The 25,600-nt window shown below is 42.9% G+C and overlaps 1 protein-coding gene across 43 annotated transcripts in view; it reads left to right on the top strand.

Annotated features, from left to right (window-relative positions):
* MAP2 (microtubule associated protein 2) overlaps positions 1-25,600 on the top strand; it is a 223,801-nt gene that overhangs the window by 103,938 nt on the left and 94,263 nt on the right. For 10 of the 43 annotated variants that reach the window (XM_064717833.1, XM_064717815.1, XM_064717817.1 and 7 more), the window contains one exon: positions 19,733-19,792. The exons of the other annotated variants lie outside the window; for them this stretch is intronic. The gene's annotated coding sequence lies outside the window, so the exon portion shown is untranslated. The remainder of the gene's footprint in view (positions 1-19,732; positions 19,793-25,600) is intronic. 43 annotated transcript variants of the gene reach the window in all.

Genomic DNA, 25,600 nt, shown 5'->3' with positions numbered 1-25,600 from the left:
CCAAAATCGAGATTAAAACCAAACAATAATAAATGTTGATACAAAAAATATATATATTTGTATTTAATAGTAAGAGAGGCAAAGAGAAAAGTGGAGAAAAGTTACAAAAAAGCCAAGGTTACTTTAAAAAGTGTGGGATAGGTCGTCACCACACTACTTTGCACCCGTTTTGCTTTCCTTTTTATGGGCCTCAAGGTGGGCTACTCACAGTCCAATCCTGTGTGTAATTTTCAGGTGTTAAAGAGTGATTGTGATAAGCAGACATAATGAAAAAAACACTTTTTGAAGCCTTTCAGGTGTTAAGCAGTCATAATGACAAAGCACTTTTTGAAGCCTGTATCTTATTGTTAGGCTCTTACACCACCTTTGGATTCTTGTTATGATGCTAATGTGCTTTCTTGCAGTTTAGCTCCTTTCTCCTTAAATCAATAGAAAGAAATAGCTGTATAATAAACTATGCTGTGAGAAAGTCATATATTATGACAAAGCTTAAAAAGGGTTTTGAGGGTTTCCAGCCATGAGTGTTTATGAGAACTGAACTCATTTTGATTTCCCAGCAGTCCTGTTTGCAGAGATCATGGGGTATCACTAAAGATGAGGTGGTGCAAGGTGTCAGAAGGTGGGAAGCAGGGACCCTCAGCTCCTGCAGGAAGCTGCTGGGCCTGTCTGAAATGCTGTCTGGAATGGCTGTGGCTCATGGGCTGCCTGCCAGCACAGAGACAGTGCCACTGTCTCTGCAGGTTTGCTGTAGGAAGGTTAAGCCTATGGATTGGAGTAATCCCTACAATATTAAAAGCCCCAGTCTTGCAGTGTCTGTAGGAGAAGGACCTGTCAGACAGCACAGAAACTTGCTGAGATATCTCTGATTGAATGTCTCTCACCAGCCCCTCCAATGTGTCCCCTGCAGTTTTTTGGTTGTCTCTGGCTGCTGGTTTGTCATCAGCAGCTTTTGCTTTTGGTGAAACGCTCCCCCACAGCAGAAACTGGCCTTGGATCTGAGCCCCTTGGCTGCTTAGTGGAATTAAATCTTTCTCTGATCCACGTCATTCAATATTCACTGCAGCCCACTGGCTCTGCCTACCCCAGCTGACACTGCTTTCCTGGTCCTTTTGCCCTGCATCTCTCGCTGATCCTGGATGTGCAGAACGTTTATATCTCTGAGGTAAAATGAGGGGATTTTTTTGTGTTTTTTTTGTTTGGTTTTGAGGTTTTTTTGGGGTTTTTTTTGTGTTTTTCTTTTGTGTTTGTTTTGGTTTTGGGGTTTTTTTTGGCATTTTGCTGTCCACAGCAGCTTGTCTCAAAACCCCAATGAAACACTAGGCTTGGCCTGTCACATTTCCAACACAATGTGGCCCTGTCTTTCACAGAGCTGGGCTGTTTTGTCCCTGGGTCTGAAGCATGTGTTTGCAAGGCACAGAGGCACAGCTTATCACTGCTGGGCAGGAGCATCTGTCCCAGGCTCTGCTCATGGTGTGCTTGATGGAGAATGGGTGAATTGCTAAATGAAAGCCTGGAAGGAAACCCCATGACCTCTGCACCTGTTTTAGGTTAGAGGGCTCCACGGGACAAGAGCCAGCCTTTGAATCAGCTTGTCTGGAGCTGGGCTGGGCATAGGAAAACTACTTATCTGTTTAAATAGACTTGATGGCTATTGTGTGGCTGCCATCTGTCCTATTTCACACACAATAAGTTTGTTTTATTGTCATCTTTAACCATGTCTTACTAGGTCTCTAAACTGCTGGTCAGTCTGCATTCATTATGGAATAAAGAGGCTGCCACTTTTTTTACCAGAAAATAATCTTACTACAATAGTGGTAAATGAGCCTTTCCCCCCTGTTTTAGCATGAGTGCCTTTCTGCACAAGAAATGTGATTGATAGCAGGGACCTCGCTGCAGCATTTATTATCCTGATTAATCACAGCACTTTAATAGGGTGCTTTGCTTTAAACAGAAGACAGTGACCATCTAAACAATAGCTGGAGCATTAAGTATTGAAAGCCAAAATGCATGTTATGATTTTTTTTGTTTTATATTAGGAGGGGGGGAAAAAGCAGGATTTCAAGGAGAATGAGTGTTGCGTGTGGAGACGCTGTAAAAAGTTTGTTAGCAAGAGTTAAGAGGTTTGAAGGGCTAACAATAATAAAAAATGTAATGGCAAATGTGTAATGCACTGTAAACATGGTTTGTTGTGCCAGTTCAAATCATCTAATCTTGCCATAAAACTTCTGTGTGTGTTTGTGTGCAGTCAGCTCTTAAAGGCTTGTCTGCATGCAAAACCCATAGATGTATTAAGGGGCTGTGGATAATTAAACAAGTGTGCCCTTTCTTTGTTGAATGCCCAAAAAAGACTGAAGTTTACTTCACTCTGGGACCACATCCCTTCTCAGTCAATCTGGTCCTTAGGTCTGCAGCGATTTTGGTGTTATGTGGCACCTGTGCGGTATCACTTGGGTACCATGGTTTATGTGCTTTCAGGTTGGACACATGAATTCCCTTTTGGGAGAGAAATCACTCTCTGGTAAAGGGATGGGGACTGGAGATGGTGTTCAAACACTCAGCTGCAGCTGCCTCTGCATGACAGCATCCAGGATGGAAGAGGTGCTTTCTGTGGGGATATATCCCATCTTACTACTGTGTCTCTTCAGCTGGTGGCTGTCATTGCACTGTGCACAGCTGTAAACCAGCTTGGGGTGGACTTCTAAAACCACATCTGGGGCCCTGAACACTCCTGATGTACCAGAATGATCCCTCTGACCACCCTTTTCTGATATCACCTCTTGGGCCCTAAACACTCCTGATGTACCAGAATGATCCCTCTGACCACCCTTTTCTTAAGGGCAGGGAAACCCAGGATTGCATAAAGCAGATTCTCCCCCTTTCCTCTCTGTGTTACTGTGAGGAGTGTGTGATACTGCCAGGAGAACATGGTTCAAAGCCTGCTGGAACTCAGGTGAAACCTTTGATCACCTTCAATGGATTTTGGATTGGTCCCCTAAGGACCTGCTTTGATCAGTAAAGGGAGTGCACGGGGCAGATTCAGGTACTGGCCTGAGAAGGGCTGCTCTTGCTGTGGGGCTGATTTCTGCTGAGGTTTGCAGGTGAGGGAAGGAGAGGCAGGCTGTGTGCAGGGCACAAGGCAGCTGGGCAGGAAGGCATGTCAGATGCCAGCTCAAACAATATGCAGAGTGACTTGTACAAAGTGGAGCTTAGGTGGCATGACCTGCTTGACTTAGAAAACCACCTCACCTCAGCTGCAGTCAGTCTTCTTCAGGGAGAAGATGGAGTAAACGTGCATTTTTTAACAGGTGACAGGTGAGATAAAGATGAGGAAAGTTAATTGGAATTGTCACTGCAGAGCCTTTTGCCAGAGGCTGGCATTATGCTGAAAAGTGACATTAATAATGTTGGCAGGATGGGACCATGTATTGTTTAATATTAACGACTAAAATTCACCTTTTAATTATTCACTTAAATTGAGGTGGGAGAGCTTTGGCTTGCTTTAGTTTCCAAACTGCCATTTCCTCTAAAGTGCTCTTGGCTGCCACAGATATTACTTTTATACAGCCCTTACATGTGAAAAGCTCTCAGCATTTTGCTGGGCATGTCTGTTCCTTGGCTGATCACCTTCAGTGGAGTAAATTAGTATAATGATCCATACATCATTAATCAGCTAAGGTGCAGTTGGGTGTGGATGTAGGGGTGTTGGAGTGTGTGCTCTATGCATACAAATTAGGGTGCTTTAATTAACATATTTGCATCATTATAACAAATACTTAGTAATTGTGCAAACCTGTCTGAATGTTCAAGGTGAGAATGGTGAGGGAAAATACCAGAAAAGCCCTTTAAAATAAAATGTTACTTACAAGTGTTTTAATAGCAACATATGGCTGTGTGGCTCAACTTAAAACTTAAATTTACACTGAAATGCTTTCATTGTTCTATTCAAACAAATTTGTATGGTTTTATTGACTGGTTGTAAATGGTACATTAAAGCATATCCAGTCAAAATGGTGTGGACTTTGGGGATGGCTTTTGGCTACCTTGTGTGTGTTTTAGTATTTTCTAACATGTTAGAAATTATTATTTGCCATTTGGGCACCTTTTCGGCTGTTGGGGGAAGGCTGAAGATTTGGTGAAAGTTTTGAGCTTGTGGCATTTGTAGGGCAGGCCACAGCGAATATTTCCCCTCTCCCTTCCTTGTGAGCTTCTTTAGCTGCTGCCACTTGAGGATGGTTTCCTGTTAAATTGCCTGTGTCACTTTTGGAGATGATTTTCTGTAAGTTGGTACTTCTAATGATCCATAGGAGAGAGTAATGTTATGGAAAAGACTTCTAGTAGGGATGCACATCTCATTTTCAGAGATTAAACCATAGTTGGCCTTTAAAAGCCGTCACTGTTTGTGTGCACGTGTTGCAGTAGGAAATAGGCTTTTTGTGGCCTGGTGGCTCTTAGTTTATCACCTCTGGAAGCCAAAACACATGCTAGATTTTGCCTCTTGTGTAGTGTAGTTCAGTTTTTAGTTCCAGTAATAAAATACCTTTTGCAATTTTTTTAAAATATTATTTGTTTGAATATAAGCAAGATTAGGGTGGATTGTTTGTTTATTTAACTAGTTACTTAATTTTTCTTAGGAATAACAAGATTAGAACAAGTAATTCACAACATGCAGTTTATCCAAAATAATAAGTCCACTCTTCCAACCTCTCAAGGCATCTAAGCACCCATTAGTCTCTTAGCATTAAAAAGCCCTGTGGAGTAGTGTTAGCAAGACTGCTTTTTCATAGGCTGTTAACAACTGAAAAGAGCTGAAGCAAATTTATTACTTATATTTATTACATATAAATACAGTAAATTGTTTTGTAATGTTATTTTGCATGTTATTTTTACATTTTTAAACTTTCTTTTTATATTTTTCATCATTATATACTACAATGTATTTATTACATATGAATACAGTAAATTGTTTTGTGGTATTCTTTTCTTGCTTCTAACAGTTGCCTTCATACCACGAACATGCTCAGTCTTTATTTTGGCATTTCGTCATTTAGCTTATTTTGAGGGTTGGGCTAATTGTTTAAATCTTCTTGATCTTTTCAAACTGTTCCTGGTGAAGTGATGAGTAAAGTATACCATCTCATATATCCACCTGAATTGAAAATACCCTTTCTACCTTAACAGGGCAGGCCATAGAGATACTGGAATATGGCAAAATTTTATGCACTAGTTACTGATACATAAGGGGCTGTTTTCACCCAGCTGTGCAGTTGCCAAGGAGAGGTTGTGTGACAGCAGGAGGATGTAGCCTAATTGAGGCAAATTGATTATTTATTTTGTGACACTGAGCACATATACTGGGTTACAGAGGATTAATTCTGTCCTGGGTTTCACAGACTTTATGGCCCCACTGTCACACGTGTTCAGGATGAGTTGTGTCCGTATTTACCTCTGGTGGGGCCTGTTGCTGGGACACCATATGTCCCTACACAATTCACACACACATTTTAGGTAATGTTGTATTTGTGGCAGCTTCTCCTGTCAAGTGCATTTTTTTTTATTCCCTGAGTGAAGAGCACCATGTTGTAATTCTGCCTTTGTAAGTCAGACTACACTTGGTAGGAAGCCTTTGAACTTTTCTGTCTCAGCCTTGATTCTTGTTTCCCAATATCCCCATCATTAAACTGGGATGTGGCACAGCTTGGAGCACATGCCTGTGGGCTCTTTGGCCAAAAACTGTAGGTTCTCTCAAGCAGTTTTGTGTCAACACCTCCATGGCTGGGGTCTTGCATGAAAGACCATGACAGTCCACAAGGAGGACAAAATACAACTTTTAAAAAATATGCTCAGCCAAGAGGCAATTAATTTCAAAAACTGTTTTAATTAGTTTGTAGGGGTGAGCTACTTTGCATGGCATATGTTTGCTGGGAAATGGTCCAGCTCAGTATTAAGAGGCTACAAGAAAATTGGCACTAAACATATGTGGATGTAAGGGGCTTGAAGGAATGAAACCTTAGTAAAGGCCAATACTGTTGATTTACCTCAAGGAGGCTCAGTTCAGGTGCCTTTTAGTTTCCAGGAGTACTCACAGTTCTGTTGCCTTAAACAAGTAGTGGTGATCAAATTTTGAGTTCTACCTGATCTTGTAGAACTGAATATGCTTTAGGGCCACACTCTCATCTGATAGTCTAGAGTTGTGCCATTTAGGTCACTGTGCCTGTTTTGAGCGGAGCCAGGTCTGGTAACAGTATACCTCTTTAGGAGGAGATAGAGCACTGGCCAGGTGAGCAGAGAGAAGTGCAAGTGATAGGTGCAGTTGTATTGGTGGGGTACAGCTGTGTTCTTCTGTATCCAGTGATGTCATCGCTGGTTAGGGAATCACACTTTCTTTGGGAGCTCAAACCCAGTCCTGTTCCCGTAGTCTTACAGCACCTTCCCCAAAACACACTTAGAGCTGAGGAACCATCTCCCGAAGGAGGGGATGGGTATGTGTGCAGGGTGTGTGTCACCTGTCATTCTCCATCCTCATCCAGCAGGAACGAGAAAACCATACCATGGCCAGTCCCATGAGGCAGTAGGTGTGCCTTCTCTTTGGTGGTGTTCAGTGAAATGCCCTAGTGTGTGCCCAGAAGGAAAGGGGGAATAAGGAGTGGCTCTTGATTTGTAATAGGTAACTAAGCAAGGTTTTCATTCCTTCCACACCTCTAGTTTGGCTGTTGTCTCCTTTAATCTCCAGTCATTTTCTGATCAAAATGGAGCTGGAGTGTCCTTCACTCTTCAAGAATGTGCAAGGAGGAGGTGGGCAAAGCTCCCTGCCACTCCATTGCTCATTTCCTGTTTTTGTTTATTTCCCCAATTCCTACAAAACCCAGAGAAATCTGTTTCTTAATGCCTTAGAATAAGAAGCAGCAAAGCACTGAGATTCCTTAGTTTGCATCCAAAATACCATGTCTTCTAATCATCTCAGAGCAGTAGACATGAAAGCTCCTTCCAGAGAGATGTCACCAAGGTCACACATTTTCCTTTGAATAACGAGCTGTGCTTTTAAAGGAGCTTAAGAATAAACTTCAGGCCTATGGCCCATATGATCTGTTTACTGCATATAAAGGCTGCAGCCCTTAGCTAAGCAGGAGCAAAGATTCTGTCACTAGAGCTGGGATTGAAACTCCAAAAACCTTGCATGTGCTTTCCTGATGTACCATAGAGCCCGTGCATGCTTTTAGGCAAGGCCTTTTATCTTACTTAGCCTCAATTCATAATCTTTAAAAAAAATGGGCACAATAGCACAGTACAACACAGTTCTTAACTGTTTTTGAAAATTATTCCACATAAAATCCTCAAAAATCAGAGGCAGGGAGCAGCCAATAGTGGAAACAGCTGGGGAATGGGAATCAGATTATGGAAGAACAAACATAGATAAGTCTCCTCTTGTGTAACTTGCATCTGAATATATACTGCTCTGATGCTGAAGGACAAGTTGTTTGATTATTGCAGCAAGACTCTTCATCATAAAGACAGGTACATAGGAGCAACTGGGGTTTCCTTTCCTCTCTTTTGTTTATCTGTATTTGGATATAAACTGTTCAAGGATCAATGCCTTTTCTCAGCATGGGCACTGCCTACTTTTAAGGGATGCCACCGTCAACCACAGCCTACGTGTGTTAAGGATGTACTTGGCATTTGGGTATAAACTAGAAATCAGTAGAATCAGATCTTACAATGTTGTTGTTGTGTGCTCTGCTGGTTAGAACCATAGAATCACAGACTATTTGGGCTGGAAGGGACATTAAAGACTATGAAGTTCCAACCCTCTCTGCTATGGGCAGGGACACCTTCTGCTGGATCAGGTTGCTCCAAGTCCTGTTCAACCTGGTTCAGAGATGGGACATCAACACCTTTCCTGGACAACTTGTTCCAGTGCCTCACCATCCTCCCAATAAAGAGTTTTTTCCTAATATCCAATCTAAACCTGTTCTCTGTTAGTGTGAAGCCATTCCCCTTTTCTGTCACTCAGTGCTCTTAGAGATAGTCCTTCTTGTTGGCTCCCTTCAGGTACTGCAATGAGATCATCCCAAAGCCTTCTCTTTTCAAGGTGAACAATTCAAATTCTTTCAGCCTTTCCTCACAGGAGTGGTGCTCCAGCCCTCCAATCAACTTGGTGTCCCTCCTCTGGACTTGCTCCAGCATTTTAGAGCTGATAGAACTATGGGATACAGAACTCAGAGGCAGTCTGCTTAAAAAATGAAGTCTTTGAGACCCTGTGGTTGAAAGGAAAACCTTTTTCTCAGAGTTTGGGGTGCCTCAGTCCTGGTCCCGAGGTACAAAAAACCAGCTAGAAACAGGTGGGTTGGTTTGGCTCCATGAGTGAGATGAGGCTGAGTCTGCACAGGGCTGTATGAACTGACTCCAGCAGTGGTTCTCCAGCACTGTAGGTCTCTGTGCTCTCTCTGTGTAGGGAATCTGTGGCTGTGGTGTGTGGCAGCCACTGCCTGGCTAATTTGTTGAATCTGGTGGTACTTTGCATGTGTGTACAGGAAAAACTACCTCCTTCAGCTCTGGGAGTGTATGGAGCTTTCTGCCCTTGCACAGCAGCCATGGAGGTTTGCTGTTCCTCTTGGCCAAGAAGGTTTTGATGCATCACACACCTTGCTCATGTTTCTCTAGCACAGAGGTTTGCCCTCAGCAGAGCTCATTGCCTTGACAGGTGCTCACCCAGGATGAACTTTGGGTTGAGAGCTGCAGGTGTTGTCACATCCTCCTGCATGTGATGTAAAGGGCAGGACAGTTCTGGAGCTGAAAGTGAAACCTTTTCTTTTGCCATCATGTTAAGCAGGGTGATCATCTTCTTCTTTTAAGGAGATCTATTATGTCTTTACATTTATGGAAATAATTTTTGAGCTATAGGGTAGGATATAAAATGTATAAAATGTTAATAGCATCAAAATAGAAAGCATGGATTTTGTTAGCAAATGCATCAGTGCTGAAATTGAGATTCTTCTTGTTGTGTTTTTCATTGCTGTCCACAAATGTTTTTAAACAGCTTTTTACTTTAAACAGCAATATAATGTTGTCTCCAGATCTTGAAAACCATTTCCAAATGTGTAAATTGAAAGTGTGGATTTGGAATGTAAAAAAAATATCTCCCAGGAGGGCAGAATTGCTGGTCTCTGTATAACTGAGTTTTCTTTTAAGTCTTCCCACTATGTGTGACTCATAATTGTGCTAAAGTATCCAAAATCCTTTGTTACTGAAGCTTGCAACTCTTGTGCTGAAATGGGTCAGTAACCTTTGATTTCAGGCACTTTTCTTAATCTTTATTAAGGTATTTCTTACCAGAGCATAGTGTTCTAAGGAAGCTCTTATGTGCTTTTGAGTAATGGCCTTCTGCTTTCAAAGACCCACAGGTTTTACATGCTAGCTCTAAAAAAGAGGAAAGTTTGCTATGTGACTTAGGGAGTAGAGTGCTTATTTTGAAAATTGTTCCAACAGATGTTAATGGCTTTGCTGTGATGCATAAAGTCCATAATCTTAAGGTCAAAACACTATTTTTGACTCATTCTGTCCTCATGAAAGTGTTGCAATCAGTGTTGGCTTTTGTTGGAGAAAGCATGGCGCTGTGAGGGGCTGATGCAGCCTGTGCTGCTGATCTCCAGCAAGTGAAGCACAGCTTTTCACCATGCAAATCATTCCCCAGGATTGGTCCACTTAGGGTAAAGCATTGTTATTTTAATGCATCTGGATGCATGTGGTGCTGAGAGAGAATAGTAATTTTCTTTATGGGCATTTAATTTCAACAAGTTAGGAATCTGTATTTGTCCAGCTTTTCTTGTTGGCTTCCACTTGCTAAGTGTTTTCAGTTGCACCATACAGTTCTTTTGGGGGCGAAAATAGGGCATCTTAAATCTTTCTATTGTGTTACCCCATGTTTTCTCATCTCCTTAGCATTGCCTGCTTGCTGAATCAAAAACAAATTGGTGTCATAGTGGAACACACTTTAGAACTGCTAATAAATGAAGGGAATTATCAGAAAGGCTGATATAAAATTAGGAGGAGGAGCATTTTGTCAGCATTTTGGCTGGCAATATAATCTGTGCCTCCCGCAGTGCTGGCTGTCAGTGTTCCTGGTGAGTTTGTCTCATTTTGAGCCCTCAAGCTGCTCAGGAAGCTCCACACAGCTTCTGGCTTATAATAAAAGTAGTTATGAGTTTGTGTTATTTTTTAAGTATGGAGGGGGGGGGAAAGCACAACAGTTCCTCCTGAACTCACAATATAGTGGTTTTCCACTTCTGGCACCTCTAGTTATTTTAAACTTTGTGAAATATGTGGAGTATTTTATTAAAGGAAACAAAGCTATGTGAAATGAGTGCTCATTAAGAAAAACACTCCTATTTTTCAAAAACCCTAAACTTGAATAAGGACACAGAAATGTATATTCTTTATGGGCACCCAGCTTGACCTCACCTAGCCCAATTTCTTAGTAACATTCATCCTGCTGAATTGGGTTTTTATGAGGTATAGCTTAAGATATTAAATGTGGACCATTTGGTTTCCTAGGAACTACATAATTTTCAAATAAGCGAGTGTTTTGAATATATACATTATTGGGGAGAGTCCTTACAGAAAACTCATCTCCCAGGTGAAGGCTGGTCAGTTTATTCTGTTTTGTCTCTGGAGAAAGTAAGAAAGGTTTTGAGAATCCTTTACAAATCCATTTTTCCCATCAGGCAGAATGGATGCATGACAAGATGCACTTGCAAGTGGCCACAAGCCCCAAACCCAGCTGAGAAGTGTGGCAGCTGCTCCAAGCCATGAGGCTGGCCCTGTGTTCCCAGACTCCTTGTGAATTCCATAAATGGAGGGTGACATATTTGCTGAGTATAAGGGTCTAAAATTGGTGACTGGAAATTGTTCACAGATCTGTTTTGGAGAGAAGATTTGAGCCTGGCCTTAGACCCTTTACCCCAGCTTGAAATTCTCTTTTATGGCATTCCTCTGCCCAATCCAAACATTCTATTTACAGATTTATTACCTGCCTTTAGTAAGCTATCGGTGCCTGAGTACTTATCAGCAGAGCCCACCTTTACTGCAAATAGACAAGGGCTTCCATGAAACTGGGACAGCAGGAAAAGAGGCTTTGCCACTGTTTTTCTCGTTTCTTTGTTAGATACAAAAGTCAGAGATGGGGGATTTTTTAGGGAATCCAGGGACTGAGGCTCTTAAGGATGGAGAGCTGTCATACTGGAGTCTATTTGGACCATTTTCCTGCTGTCACACCTCTGTGGCTGACGTGACTGTGTCACTTCTGGGACCTGTGTCCCATAAGCATCAATCACCTTTAAATGAAATGAAATTTGGTGTTTCTTACCAAATGCCTGATGACAGGCAAATGCCACTTGAGTTTGCTGCTCTTAAGAGCTGAGCAAGGGCAAGAGAGAAGACATGAGGAATGAAGGGAGAATCCTGAAGGGGGCAAGGCTGGATGTGGACGTGCAGGTGCCAGCCATGCTGAGTTCTGGGGGTGATAACATGACTGCTGGCGAGTCCTGTTTCACAGTGGAAACATCTCTTCCTGGCGGACTCTGGTATCACATTGTCTCTGCTTATTTACATAAGTCATCAGCAGGTTACTGCTTTTTCCACAAAGCAGAGTGCATGCTAAGAGGAATTTTAGGGCAGCTGTAGTTGCTTCAGCAGTCCCTGGCCTGGGAGGGACACTCTGCTTCTGTGAGCATTGGCTTTGGTTGAGCAGAACATCAAGTGATGCTGTTTCAGATGGAGCTTGGATGTGCTGTGAGTGGTGGTGGGCATTCCTAGGGACTCTCAAGGAGCAGGCCTGGAGGAAATGATGGTGGGAGATGTCTGGAAAATCTCCAACAAAGCAAGCAAAAAGCTTTCTGTTTTCAACCACTGAAAGACTCTGCTTTGCTTAATTCCCCTTCTCCCTGTGACAGGTAACTTGTGCATTCCAGATTGCTAATGGAGATAAGTGGTTTAGAGGTGACTTCAGAAATAACAGGTTTAAAGCCTCTGGGAGATTTTGCTCAGCAGTTGTGTATAGGAAGCGCATGTATTACAGGAATACGTGTTAAATGGGCTTCTCAGTATGATCCTGAACAAAGCTCATATCATCCTGTGGTTCTTTCTAAAACAGTGCCAGTAAAACCTCCAGAATGTGCCATGGGATGGGGTCAGTACTGCATTACAGCCAGCCATACTGCTTGGCTGTAATGCTCTAAACTAGGGAGAAGGAAAAAGCAGAAACCCAAAGTATGGTACAAAACTTTCTTTTAAAATGTGGGGAATGCTGGCTAACCTGTACTGTGTTCCCTGTCATGTTTGCTCACAGGTGGAGATCTTCAGGCAATGTTTTTATGCCACTTGTCTTTATCTTGGAGGTCTCTGGTGACACATAAGCTGTGACATTGGAGCTGTGTCTTTGAGGATGTGTTCTAGCAAATGTCCTCTGTGTCCCTTCCTCACTGAATATGGGGTTTTGGGCTTTCTAATCTCAAGGACATCCGTATCACTGCAAAAATCTGCAGCTTAAGCTCAGTTTCCAGGGCACTGCACAGCTTGCTCTTGACTCCTCAAAGTTAACTTCAGTGCACTTGGAATTAGAGATATCATGGAGCCAGCTGATTACAGAACCCATGTACGAGCCATAGGCTAACGTGGCTTTTCCCTGCAGTCCCAGAGCAGCCTTGCATCCTGAACCTTTGCTGTTCTCTTGCCATCGTTTTCACTGGCACACTGGGAAAAGGCTGCACTTGGTTATTGCAGGATTATAGAGTTACACACCGTTGTTACACCATGGCTGTGCTGGAAATGTGTGTTCAACCTTAACATTAGGTGCAGGAGCTGGGAGACCTTGGTTTTGGTCCTGTCTCAGGCAGGAACCTGCTTTGTTACCCACAGAAAGTCTCTCAGTCTACAATCCTGTCAAAGAGGATTTTCACTTTTTCAGGAGAATCATCTGAAGTTTTAGTGACACCAGTAAATTGTGTAATATCCCACGGATGATAAGAAAAATAAACTCATCATCAGCCAAGAAAAGTGATATATATTTTATTATGTATTATTTTGTATTTCCATAACATCTCTGATATACCAAGTTGACTCTTGGGTTATAGGATGTATTGAGGTAATTTTCTATCTGCCTGGACAGGAAAATTTTCAGAATAAGCAGAATTGGTGTATCAGAAAAGAATACTTGAACAAGAGGAGGGACCCAAAGCAGTGCAGCAGTTCTTGCTTTCTAACTCTGTCTCATATCCTCATGTCCTTAATTTCTTACTGGCATAAGACTTGCCCTGTCAGTAAGGCAAAAGGCTCCTGTGCTGTTCTTTGGAAGGTGGTTGTTTGATCTCCCTTGTCTGTTCACCTCCACCCTGTAATGGGCTGTAGCTGTGTTACAGTCCTGGGTGCTGTAGGGGAAGGAAACACACCTTTAATTTTGGACACAAGAGCCTGGAAACCAAAGCAACAGCGAGCTTAGCACAGAGCAGCATTTGCTGCTTTCCTTCTGTGGTGAGTGTCCTTGGGCTCTGGGAGGAGGGCTCAAAGCAGCAGCTGAGAAAATGCCCTCACTGGGGGCTGCTGAGCTGGAATGTGTCCCTGGAGTGGGGCAGCACAGACCTGAGGCCAGTCTGTAGTGTGTGCTCCTGCCAGGCTTGTGCAGCATCCTGAAATCCATGCTTAGCAAAGCTGAAGTGGCTCTGGCCAGCTGTCAGTCTCATTGTGATGCTTCGTCCTGACACTTCATGCCAGCTCCTCAGGTCCTTTTCTTGTGTCCTCTCCTCCTTGCCTTTTTCCTCCCTCTGAATTACTGTGATGACTGAAGGAAAGACTCTTACACTTGCTGGTTTGCACCAGCCTGGCTGTCAAGGTGTTTGTAAGGAGATGAAAGGCAGTGGCTGATTTTCTCTGTTGATTGTGTCTGTCACTCATGAGTGAAAGCCCTTTGCAATCTTGGCACGTCCTGGCTTTACTTGTTGCATGAACTCTGCCTGGGAACAGCCTGATTTCCACACACACTCTTGGATTTGCATCCATGAGCTAACTCGAGGCTAGGGGGTTTTTAGAAAGTGCTGTTAATCCAAAGACAAGTTAAAAGCAGAGTTTAATAAGATGCATGCAGTACAATACCTCTATTTTGAAATAGGTTATTCTTTTGTATTTGCTGTTCACTGAAAAAAAAAAGAATGAAATTGTAATAATTTCTTAAAACTTCTTAGTAGTGTTTTTCATTATCTTGGCTCTGAGAGGTAAGGGGAATGTAAAGTCCCAAATTTAAGTCTCCAGCTTCCAATGGGAACTCCTTTTTGTGGTGCTGGACCAAAGTATGAAAACATATCTGCTATGTGTGTGATATTGAGGTGAGGATGGCATGTCCCTGATAGGTGGAGTATTTCTCACTCCTGGATCTTAAATAAATATTTTATCTTGGATACCAACTTACAGAGTTGTTGGTCTCTGTTTTACTAAATGACTATTAGAGAGTCCCTGTCCAGAATCTCTAGTGAGCTTTTCCTCTCCAGCAAGTGAAGATGTAGCTTGTGCCCGTGCAGCCATTTCATGGGTGTCTGAAATTGCTGGGGCCTCCTAAAGTAAATGCAAAGACTGCAGTAAATTGCTATCCAGCATCTTCATTAGCAAACAGCCTTTTTTCTGGAGGTAAGATCCTTCAGTGGAGAGAGATGGCTGATTGGTGGGTGACAAGAGGAACTCAGGGACTCTCTCTGCTTTGCTGACAAACTGATAAAAAACCAGGCCAGCAATCCATCTTGCAAGTCTCTTAAGCTATCATAAGGATTTATAGGAACTCATTATACAATAAATTATAGATATAAAATAGCAGGTGGTACATCTTTCAAGCAGTATGTATTAAAATTCAAATTGACAAGACCAGGAAAACAGCCCCCAGACCTAACTTCAATAACTACAGGGGGAGTAAGCTGTGGTTAAGAGAAGTGGAGTGTTAATGACAGCTCTGTGCCAGTAAACACAACAAAATGCCTCAGTGGTAATTGTCATCAGAACGATTTCCTTCCCTGCTAGTTACAAAATCAGATAAACTATTAGAAACACCATTTGTAAAACCCAGGCACCATATATTTCCATCAAATGTAGCAGTTGTTTCTGTCTCTGAGATTCCTGTAAAAAACCCCTTGGGGTTCTAGCTGGGCTGCTGAATACAAGCTGTGAAAATATTGGCGTGCTCATTTTATCCTTTGCTATCCTTGTTCTTCTCTGTTTCCATTCTTTAATCCTTACTTAGTGGCAGCCACTAATGCAGCCCAGTTACTTCTGCGTCAAGAGGATCAGGAAACTGTTTCCTCTCAGGCCAGATGTGCTGACACTGCTAACCTTGATTTCTATAAATGATTGAACAGTGTCTCCTGTCTGCTGTGTATTTCAGGCCCCACTTAGCCAAGATTCTTGGATGCTGAGACAGCTTTTCATCTTCCCTGTCTCCTCCTCAGAGTCATAACCAAGCCAGGCTTTGTCTCCTCTACATATTTTTCCCCATGAATAGATCTTTCTCAATTTGCAAGGTTTTAAAATTTTCTTTTAACTATTGAAAGATTTGGTGTGGATGTTTTAGTGAAAATGAGTCACTAGGCAAGCAAAGGGAATTAAGTGTTGGGAGTAATCCATTTCAACGCGGATGCAGTGCAGTAGTTTTTGGAATAAATAAATTTGTGATGGTACTGTCAGCATTGCTTGTTCTTGAATCATTTAAAGCTTTTATAAATCAGCTTGGTCAAAAGGGAGCGTGCTAAACTGGCTTTCAGAGGCAGCATGTTCCAGGAGTGAGGGAAGGACTGAGTTATGTGCTGCCCAAAGCCAACTCAAACTGGTGGTGAAAATCTCAGTACAGGTTTTTCCTCAGTCAATGTAGCTCTGGAATCTTGATTCTCAAGTTGAGACAACATCTAGTGCAGTCCTTCCTGAATTTCAGGCCACATCTACAACCACAGTAAGCTGCTGGCTTCTGCTGGTGGTCAGTGATTTGCAGCAGCACAACCTGGCCTCTGCTTTGCCTCCTTTAGCTGGAGTGATTTAAAGACATTTGCTCTCTGCATCAACCTTAGCTGAGGTTCAGATATACTTGACCTTCATTTTGTAGCACTTTGGAAACTGAATAATAATAAATGTGTAGTGAATTCTACCCTGCAGATAACCAGATTGGTTTTTTGCATCCCTTTGAAAGATGTCTGTTATTTTAAGCCTCTGCTGCCAAGGGGAAAGCATAGGGACATGGAAAGTAGGAAGGAGGAGGAGAGTGTGGAGTGTAAAAGGAAGAAGCTGCCGGGAAGGGTTTGGTGGAAATAGATTGCATCCATTTGCAGCATTGTTGGCCAAAGCACTAAATGCTGAAAAGTAATTTGTGGCAATTTAGGCTTTTATCATAGCATGCATGTTGCTCTTGAGGTATATATAGCAAAAGGCAAGCTCACAGACTGCAGAGTTAATAACCTTAAATGTGCATTTCTGCAGGCAGATTGCTGAAGCTAATAGATATCTATCTAGATATCTCTGCAAGGCAGAGACAGGGCCTCAGATGGATGGGCTGACCCTTCAGGATAACAGCACAGCTCCTTTCTCAGGAGAACAAGTGGAACAGCTTAGGAAAAGAATGTACTTAGTCCTTACAATTTTCATTACAAGTGACTCTGCAAAACAACTGTGTTGTTGGGTAGGTCATACAGAAGTATTTGAACATACACAAATCCTGAAATGAGAAAGGAAAGCAGCTCCTGAAAAAGACACATATTTTTTTAAATTAGTACAATGTATAAATTTATCAATCCTGTTGGTTTCAAGAGTTCTATAAGAGGAGAAATAGGAGTGACTTTAATGAAGAAGAGTTACAAATATCTTGTGCATAAAATAGAACCTCAGTCCTCTGTTGTGTATGTGTATGCACACTGGATTTTTCCTGTCAGTTTTGTAGGTAGGAGTCAAAGTGTTTACCAAAAAGAAGAAAAGGCAATCCCTACTGGACACAGCAGAGGAAGTGGCATGCTTGATCCACAGACAAATGGCAGAGCCAGAATGGGCAGGTTTCCTTGACTGTCTGGTGCTAGGTCACAGTGCATCCAGCCTAGAGCTGTCAGCCCTTGGTTAGTCTGCATCAACAGAGAAATCTGTCTGATGTACTTCAGTGGCAGAAAATGTGCTGAATGCACGTACCAGGCTTATTTGTGGATAAGACTTCAAGTTTTTTCATTGTGATGAGCTTGCATGTTCTGTCATAGGTTTCCATATCCAAGATAGAAGATATTAGTCACAGCTTCTCATTGGGAGTGAAAAAAACCAGCTCATCTGTTTTGTGCTCTGTCCCTTGTGGAAAGTGCCACTTGGAGCAGCCAAAGTGCCATCTCCTGCCATCCTGGCTCTAGGGCATCAATAAACCAGCCTGTCCCTTCATTGAGCACAGAGCTTTTCTAAAGACACTGCCAGTTTCAAGTAATTCCGTATTGGGACAGGTTCTTCTGGATTTTTGTCTCAAGCAACAAGGTTTGGGAGAAATACAAACAAAAAGAAACCCTTCGTGGTACATTCTGCAGTGTGATTATTAGAAGATGCTTAGAGGAGGTAGAAAACCCCATTAATGTATCTGGTGCCACATTCTGACCAGGCACTTAAATGCTAACTTCTTACTTTTTGTTTAAATGCCTTGAACGTGGAGTTGTGGGCATCTCTGTGTGGGTGGGTGTCTCTTCTGTTCTTCAGCAGAAGAACTTTTGAATCATCTCATTTTCTTCCCTTCCCTCTTCCTCAGCAAGAGGTGGAAATGGTGATAACAGCCTGAATCTAGCAAATTTGTGGGCCAGAAAAAATGCTGCCCACTTCTGAAACCTGTATTTTGATTGTCTGCTATTTTTGGTATTCTGCTGGTGGCTGACATCACATTTATTGCAGTGGACTTTCAGCAGACTACTGGGACACGTATTTAATGATGGTAGAATAGATAATGGAAGTGCAAAGCCAAGTTTATTTTTGGTAAAAATGGCATCTGACCATCTGGCATACGAGTAGCAGGTGTGTCCATCCTTCTGGTAAATCCCTGTTGAGTGTCTCTGTCTCCTTGCCCCTCCCCAGAGAGGTGTTCCACCTCCTCTGGTTCTGGCTCTGTGGGCTTATGTGGCAGTGGTGGCACATCAGAGGGCTGGGATTGGGATGCCACGTGCTGAACCCTTGCCTGTCAAGAGCATTGATCTTTCTGCTGAGCCAGGGAAAATTTAATTAGCTTATTTTAACATTCATGTTTGTCGTGTGGTTGGTGGAGTTGATGCTGGCTGGAGCCTCAGTTCCACACAGCTCATTTACTGTAACTAATTATTGCTCGTAAGTGAATGGTGCACTCAGCTGGCAGCCTCTGCAGTAAGGTGGAATTCATTCCATTGCAGATTTTTCATTTATTTGCTGTCAGAACCATATGAAACCTTCCCCCTTCAGGGCAGCAGAATCTTTCTGTTCTTGTTGGATGTTAACTGGGCAAACTGGTGGAAAGCTGTAGTTAGTGCTACCCCATGCCAGTGATATGGTACAGACAAGGTGACTAATTCAGTGACAAAGGATGACAGTCCAGGAAATAAAAGGAACCTGAACTGCTCTCTAGCTTAAGGTTAGTTACCTTTCTGAGTATGCATTATGATTCTCTCTGATTTCACACTTACATCTTTTTGTCATTACCTTCTATCCTTCTTTTTAATTTGGTTTAGTTATATGCTTCTTACTACTCTTGCTCCTGGCAATGCCTGCCCTATTCTTGCTGAAGCTTTAAAACAGTGAACTCTCGAACAAAAGCATTAACTTGAGTCAGATACCCTGTACAGGAAATTAATTTCTGAACCACTAAAGTAAAAAAATGTACCAGTGTCTTGGCCATGAGAAGCTGCAGCCTTAAATATAGGTGATAGTACTAGCTGGCTTCATAATCCTTGGCGATACTCAAGGACATGGGGTGAGGAGAGACCCCTTTCACCCTGATGGGAGACACTTGGGTTTATGTCTGGAATGTTTTCCCCAGTGTCCTCTGGTCAAAGACTTAGAGAAAGGAGAGAGGATGGATGGTGGAGCATGCAGAGGCTGTTTCAGCAAGCTATCTACATGTACTGCCCAGGCATTTCGCTCTCATTAAAGAGGGCACTAACACATGTGGGAACCTTTCTTACTTATCCCAGCGATGCGTAAGACCCTCTGCTACAATTCTGGCATAAGATACAGTTTAAAGAAGAAACTGTGTCTTGGTATCTTAACTGTTTTGAAGTGTCATACTGCAAAGTCAGTGAGGGACTCTTGCTCTTCTTCCATTACTTTCTGTGCATCTCAGCAACCATTTTCCTCCACTTGGCTCATTCCTGCTTGGGACTGCCCTGCAGCAGAGTCTGCATGGAGCAGCTCTGACAGTTCTGCCAGTCTGGAGGGAGTCTGGCTGGAGTTGTGCTGTGCTCCATTTCCCTTCCCTGATGGACAGGTTTTTGGAGTCAGTGCCAGCTTTTTTTAGTGCTGGCCTAGGGAGTAAGCAGCTCCTTGGTGGTCCCAAAGCAGGCTGGACATAACAAGGAATCTGAATTAATGAGTCTTGGGAAATAAAGCTGGGAGGAAAAGGCATGGACAGAAATGTACACATGAGATGTAAGGACATTTTATAGTCCCTTACAATGTTGAGTTCATGCTGCATTTGCTGCATAGAGACTAGTGAGCATGTTTTTCTATTTCTTTGTAGGAACAGAGGGTTTCCCTTGTTTAACAGTCAGACTCAGCATCTCATCATCTGCTTACCCAGGTATGACCTTTTAACTTATTGACATAGTTTAACAAGCAGGCTGCTTCAACAAAACAAGAAGGCTTGAGAAAGCTTCTCTAGTTTCTGGAATACATAATTTAATTTTTCTGGAGCTACTTCCTGTTTTTGCAATATTCCTACTTTTAGAAAATAGGAGTATTTTAAGTAGAGTTTTTTCAAAAAGCCTCCTGCATCTGATGGGAGCCACAGTATCCACTGTCAAAGCAGTTGCCTAACTTTTGGCTTAGCAAGAACCTGCTTACAGCCCTGGGTGGAAAGGGCCTAAGATGGTGATGATACAAAGGCAGAGCACCTGAGAGAGGTGACACTGCTCCTGCACTCTGCTCTGGTTTGTCTCATCCTGCTGCTGCACTGAGTTGTACCACAGAAAAGATGAGAATGATTTGGCAGAGTAATCACAAGCACAATGATTCCAGATCTCCAAAATCAAAAATGATTGGGTTGGATCAAAGAAATGCATGAGCATGAAAGTTTTATTCAGGGGGTAAAAGTACCTACTTTGCCTTGTCACTAATAAAAAGGAAGGTGTTGGATTATGGCAGTTCAGGACACATTTCTGTGAGATCATGCTTGAACAGTGAGCAAAATCAATCTCCTGTATTCTCCTTGAGTAGTCAGTGCCATGCTTCTGAGGCAGCCAGGATACTTAAAGATGAAAAAATTGAAGGATCAAGCACAGGTTTAAAGGAAGGCAAGCTGATGCTACAGGATGAAAAAAGGTGATAGTGTATGGTGTAGGATTTGTGTGGACGTGCACTTCTGTGTGTATGTATTGGGTACAAGGCTGCTTTTGGACTTGAGCTATTATAAGCCTGTAAATCTATCAATTTCCCAACCAGCCCTTAGTTTACTTCTGCATGCAGTGTCTCCTGGATTTATGAACTTGAAGGAAATTGAAATAGAGAATCAAATTTGGCTCTCTGCATTTGTAGGCTGTAAAAAACAGGCACATAGGTTGATTTTCCATATGTGAACTTTTCTCTCTCACAAGCCGTGGCACCACAGGCCTGACACGGGCTATGGGGGCACAAAAAATGTGTTTGTGCCAGTCTCTCTTTGAGACATGTGATGTGCCTGAAGGTTAAGGTGCTTCTTGCAGAATTTCAGTGCTGCTTCTCCTCCTGGACAGCAGAGCACAGGCACCCCAGCAGTTCTGGAAGGAGCCATTTGCCTTCTGGGCCTCAAACAGTGGGAGGGCAGGAGCCACCCCAGCCCTGGCATTGGCTCCCGTCAGCTCCCTTTGCTCCTGGGGGCTGCCAGCACATCCAGCACCCTGCAGGCTCCTGCCAGCCTCTGCCAGGCAGGAGGGGCACCATAAGCAGTGATCCTGCACGCTTCAGGAATTTTCCCATGGCCTCAGAATACCCCTGCAGCAGTGCAAGTACTAAATGAAGGATTAAATTAGCCTGCAAGACTATAGTACCAGGCAGTTTTTATTGCAGTTGCCATTTCACTGTTGATAATGTTCCAGTAGAGATAAAGTAAGTTCTCAGTTGTCTGCTGTGCACAACTTAAATTGTCTCTGCCGGTCCCACCCTTAACTGACAGACCTAAATGATTGCTCTTGGAATAAAGAGTTTATCCATGGAGTGCTCCATAGCTTCTTGATGCTGCTCAGAAGCCACAAATAGTTTAAGAAGTTGGCAAGTCTGAAATGAAAAGAGAGAGAAACAGCCGTAGATCAGAAATAGCATTTTCTTCACAGGGTTAGAAAATAAAATACAGGTGTAAGATCGTGTGAGCATTGCTGTCTCTCCTTTGTCTCTGCGTGACTAAAAGTAACAGTGAGAATTTGCAGTGGAAATAATGGATCACAGGTGTGGGACAGGGAAAGCTGTGACAGAGGAGGTGGGGGTCAGCAAAAGGAGATGTGTTTGCCCCCTCCCTGTGTAAGAGCATCCCCAAGGCTGGGCTGCTGGATGGGGAGGAGGAATAGCAGAACCAGGAATGTGGCACTGAGGGCATCAGGAATGGGTGATAAAGCTCTCTGGGCTGTGTGCAGCATTTGGAGGTGAGGACGCAGCTTTGGGAGAGTTGCAGCATTCTCTGGTACTGTGGTTTTGCTTCTGGAGTTGCTGCAGTGACTCCTCATGCTGGTCACTGTGCCCTGTGATTCTTGGACCCTGTGGTTCCCTGTGCATTGTGAACAAACTCAGCATTTCCCTCTGACATGAGCTTTTCTGTGTATGAGCTGTGTCTCTGAAGGGACCCCAAAACATGAAGGTGCCAAGAGCATTTACTCATCTGGGGTAAGCAGGAGCTTTTAACAGCCTTGTAAGGCTCTGCCACATTGAGATTACAGGTAATTTAGAGTAACCTTTTGAGTGTAAGCATTGTTTGAATTTCTTTTTCTGCTGTGAACCTCCTAATGCTCAGAAGGGGAGGCACGGAGATGGGGATGGAGCTTGGCAGCAACCATCTGGAACAGAGCCTTGAGGGCAGCAGGAGGTCAAGCTGAGCATGCAGTGCACTCAGGGAGAGCATTTGTGTACTGATAGTTTGTTCAATTAGGCTGGAACCTCTTTAGATAGAGGCTCATCTTAGATGGATGTTGTAAAGAGCATACGTACACCATAGCTTGTGTTTTAGGCTTAGAAATTTCTCTCATCAGTGATTGAAAATTAACATTGTACAGAAAGATGTCAGTGAGGAATGATTGAACAGTTTTTAGAAAAGAGATATGAATTGATACTCACTAGAAGGGTTTCTTGTAGTCTTGTAGTAGCTGCAGAAGAAATGTTGGTTTGGTTTCTGAGGAGAAAGAAATTCTAGTGGTTCTTTTTTTTTATTTTGCTAACTTCGGGGTTTTTTGTGTGTGTTTGTTTGTTTGTTTGTTTTTTCAGTGATTGTTGTAGCACTAGGGAAAGTTGGCAGGTTGGCAGAGAGCAAGGTGGAACTTAGTGGCATTATTGGTGTTGTTTTCTCTTTTGTTTTCCCATGCAGTTGGCTTGAGTGTGTCCTGCCTGGCACTGGGAGGGCTGCAATGATGCATCCCCACTGGGTGGTTCTGACATGGGGCTGTAGGAGCTCTTGGCACACTTATGTCACAGCCAGTGTGGCATCCATTCCTCCTTCATCAGCCTTCCTCTTAAAAATAGTCTCCTATCAACCAGCAAGCTGTTCTGCAATCTCACTTGGAACAAACTTTCAGCTTCCAGGTCAAACTTACAAAAGGTCCTTGGACCAAACTACCCTTGATGTTTCCTCCTTTGTGTTCATCACTTAGCATCAATCCTCCTCTTTCCTGCTTTGAAAGGAGGCCTGCCATCAGTTTTGTAATCAGCTTGTCTTCCCTTTTTTCTTCGGATTGTCTTAATAGCCATTATCTGTGCATTCATTCCTTTGCAAACACCCGTTTTGAACACAACCTGTTTTGAATAAACTGTTACTTGTATCTGTGAACTAGCAAAGGTAGAATTTGCTACATTTTGAAAGGTTTGAGACGTGATCATTCAGCAGTGGGAAGGACACAGAATGTCCTTTGTTGCTGTCAAATCATGATGATGACGGTGCTGGTGTTAGTAATACTGCTGTGTAGCAGACTGAGTCACTAGTAGATGCTTAAAACCTGTTTACAGCCAAGAAGCAAAGCAATTCAGGCAGAAATTGACAGGCAGGTTACCTGACTTGCTGCAGCTTTTCAGTAAACCTCTTCCCAACTCTTGGGATGCAAGAGGTGGGCCAGAGGGACCAGGAGGGGAGAGGAAGAAGGAAATGCCATCCTTCCTTTCCCCTCTGTTGTGATGGGCTGCAGAGTTTAATTTCAAGGAAAGGAAACAGTGTCCTGTGTGTTGTAGTTTATGCTTGATTCCTTTGTCAGGGTCAGCAGCCAGCCCCAACACAGAACTTTTCCATTTCTGTGCAGTACTCAAGTGACTTTGTAGAGGGGCAGAATGAAGGAAGCGATGGAGAGTTGCTGAGCTGCATTTTGGTTTTGAGAACCCTTACTGCAGTTGTTTCTGCATCTCCAGCAGTCAAGTCACCATAATCCCTCCTGCAGCTCAGGAACCAGTTCAGTGTGCTAGTGCTGAATTCTCACAATTGTGAGTTTTGTCCCCTGGATGACATGGAGGGAAAGAAAACACCATGGAATAGAAGCTCATCTCTTCTAAAAGCAGTTGAATTTTTGCTGTGTACATCCTTTTTGAGAACTAATCATCTTGCTAAGGATTATAGCTTTACAGCTATATGAAAAAGAAATTGCTCACACTCGTAAAAAGTACAGTTTTCAAAAGCCTTTGCTGAGTGGTGCACATCAGCCCTTTTTTTACAGGGGCTCACAAAGGCCTTGAATCACCTGTCTCCTCCAGTGGTCTGACATGTCCCTTGTTCATCTTCCAGCAAACCCTGCTGCTGTCTAAAAACACTTATTCCTCCTGCCATGTTCTCTTGAACTCTCCTGAGGAGCATCTGGTTCTGGCTGGTGTCAGGACAAGGATGCAGCACCCAGGGGTGTGCTCCTGTCTCTCACTGAGGGGGGAACTGGAGGTCAGTGCTGCCTGCAAAGCAGCTGGGGGGAAAATGATCCTGTTCACACTTAATACCTGTAAATAGCTTTGTAATGCAAGTCACAAGTTCCTAAGCAACACTGCCTGTAAGTTCAGTGTTAGGGAGCCTGACACTCAGAGTTAAGCCTTCTTTAAGTGTAGTTAAGCAGTTGTGATGGCAAATATGCTTTTGAAAGAGGTAGTGGGAATAATGGAAGTGCTGTGAGCATTCTCCTTGAGAGAAGTTTGAGAGGCACAGGTTTGCCACTTATGAGAAGAACCGATGTTTGAATCCTCATGTTTTTTTCCAGCATAGGTGATAAAACCTTTCATAATCATGACCAAAAAATACTGTAGTTGTCATCTTTAAGATGAGTAATTTTTTTCCTCTCTTATTGTTTATCCCTCTGAGACTTTGGACCCTTCTGAAGCTGGAAGTTTTAATTCAGTCCAGTCTCTAGCCATGACATTTTGGACAGCTGGAATAATTTTACAGGGAGGAGGGTGTAATGCACCATGCAATTAATGTTCAAGTGAGGTCTTGATGTGAGAAGTGAGATCCTCTCATGGCTTGTCTCTTTGTTCTTTTCCAAATCATCCTTAAATTTTACATCAGAAGATTTTAGGACATTACTGTAAGATTGCTGGTTGTTCTGCTGTTTGCCATGTCTGTGTGGGAAATATGGGATAAATTGCAAGGCACTTTGATCAGGAGTCCTGCTTCAATGACTAATTCCTAATGTTGCACTTACCTGCATCTCTGTGAGTTTCCTGCACCATTCTCTTAATAACAGCTCCCTGGTATTCTTATTTTCAGTTGTGACTTCTTTGGGGCAAGAAAAAATGTTTTGCTTTTTTTATACAGTTACTCTTGCATCAGTTTGGCTGCTAAAAATTATAAGAACATCCACTCTGTGCTGAAAACAGAATTAGATAAGATTTTGAGTCTAAGGTTAATAATGGTGGCATGCCTGGGAACTAGATACTGTGTACAACAGCTTTTGCTGTGATTCTTCTTGATGCTACATGAGTCATTGCTGTAGCTATCATAATATTAGTGACTAGGTGTCCAAGTCTGGATTAGATCACTGTTGTGTTAGATGCTGTGTGCTCAAACAGCAGAGTTGCTGCAGACCCCAAGGAGTCAGATCTCTACTGAGGCATGGAGCTGTGGGCAGCCAGAAAGGACACTCTGGTGGGACAGTATTTGCCAGTGTAATTAGTACCTTAGAGACTCCATAATTCATGCTGGGAAATTGTAACCTCATAGGATATACAGCTTACAAGGGATCAAATCCTA

Source organism: Zonotrichia leucophrys, chromosome 7 (assembly GCF_028769735.1).
Source record: "Zonotrichia leucophrys gambelii isolate GWCS_2022_RI chromosome 7, RI_Zleu_2.0, whole genome shotgun sequence".
NCBI classification, from domain to species: Eukaryota; Metazoa; Chordata; class Aves; order Passeriformes; family Passerellidae; genus Zonotrichia; species Zonotrichia leucophrys.
This window is presented reverse-complemented; position numbering and strand designations above follow the sequence as displayed.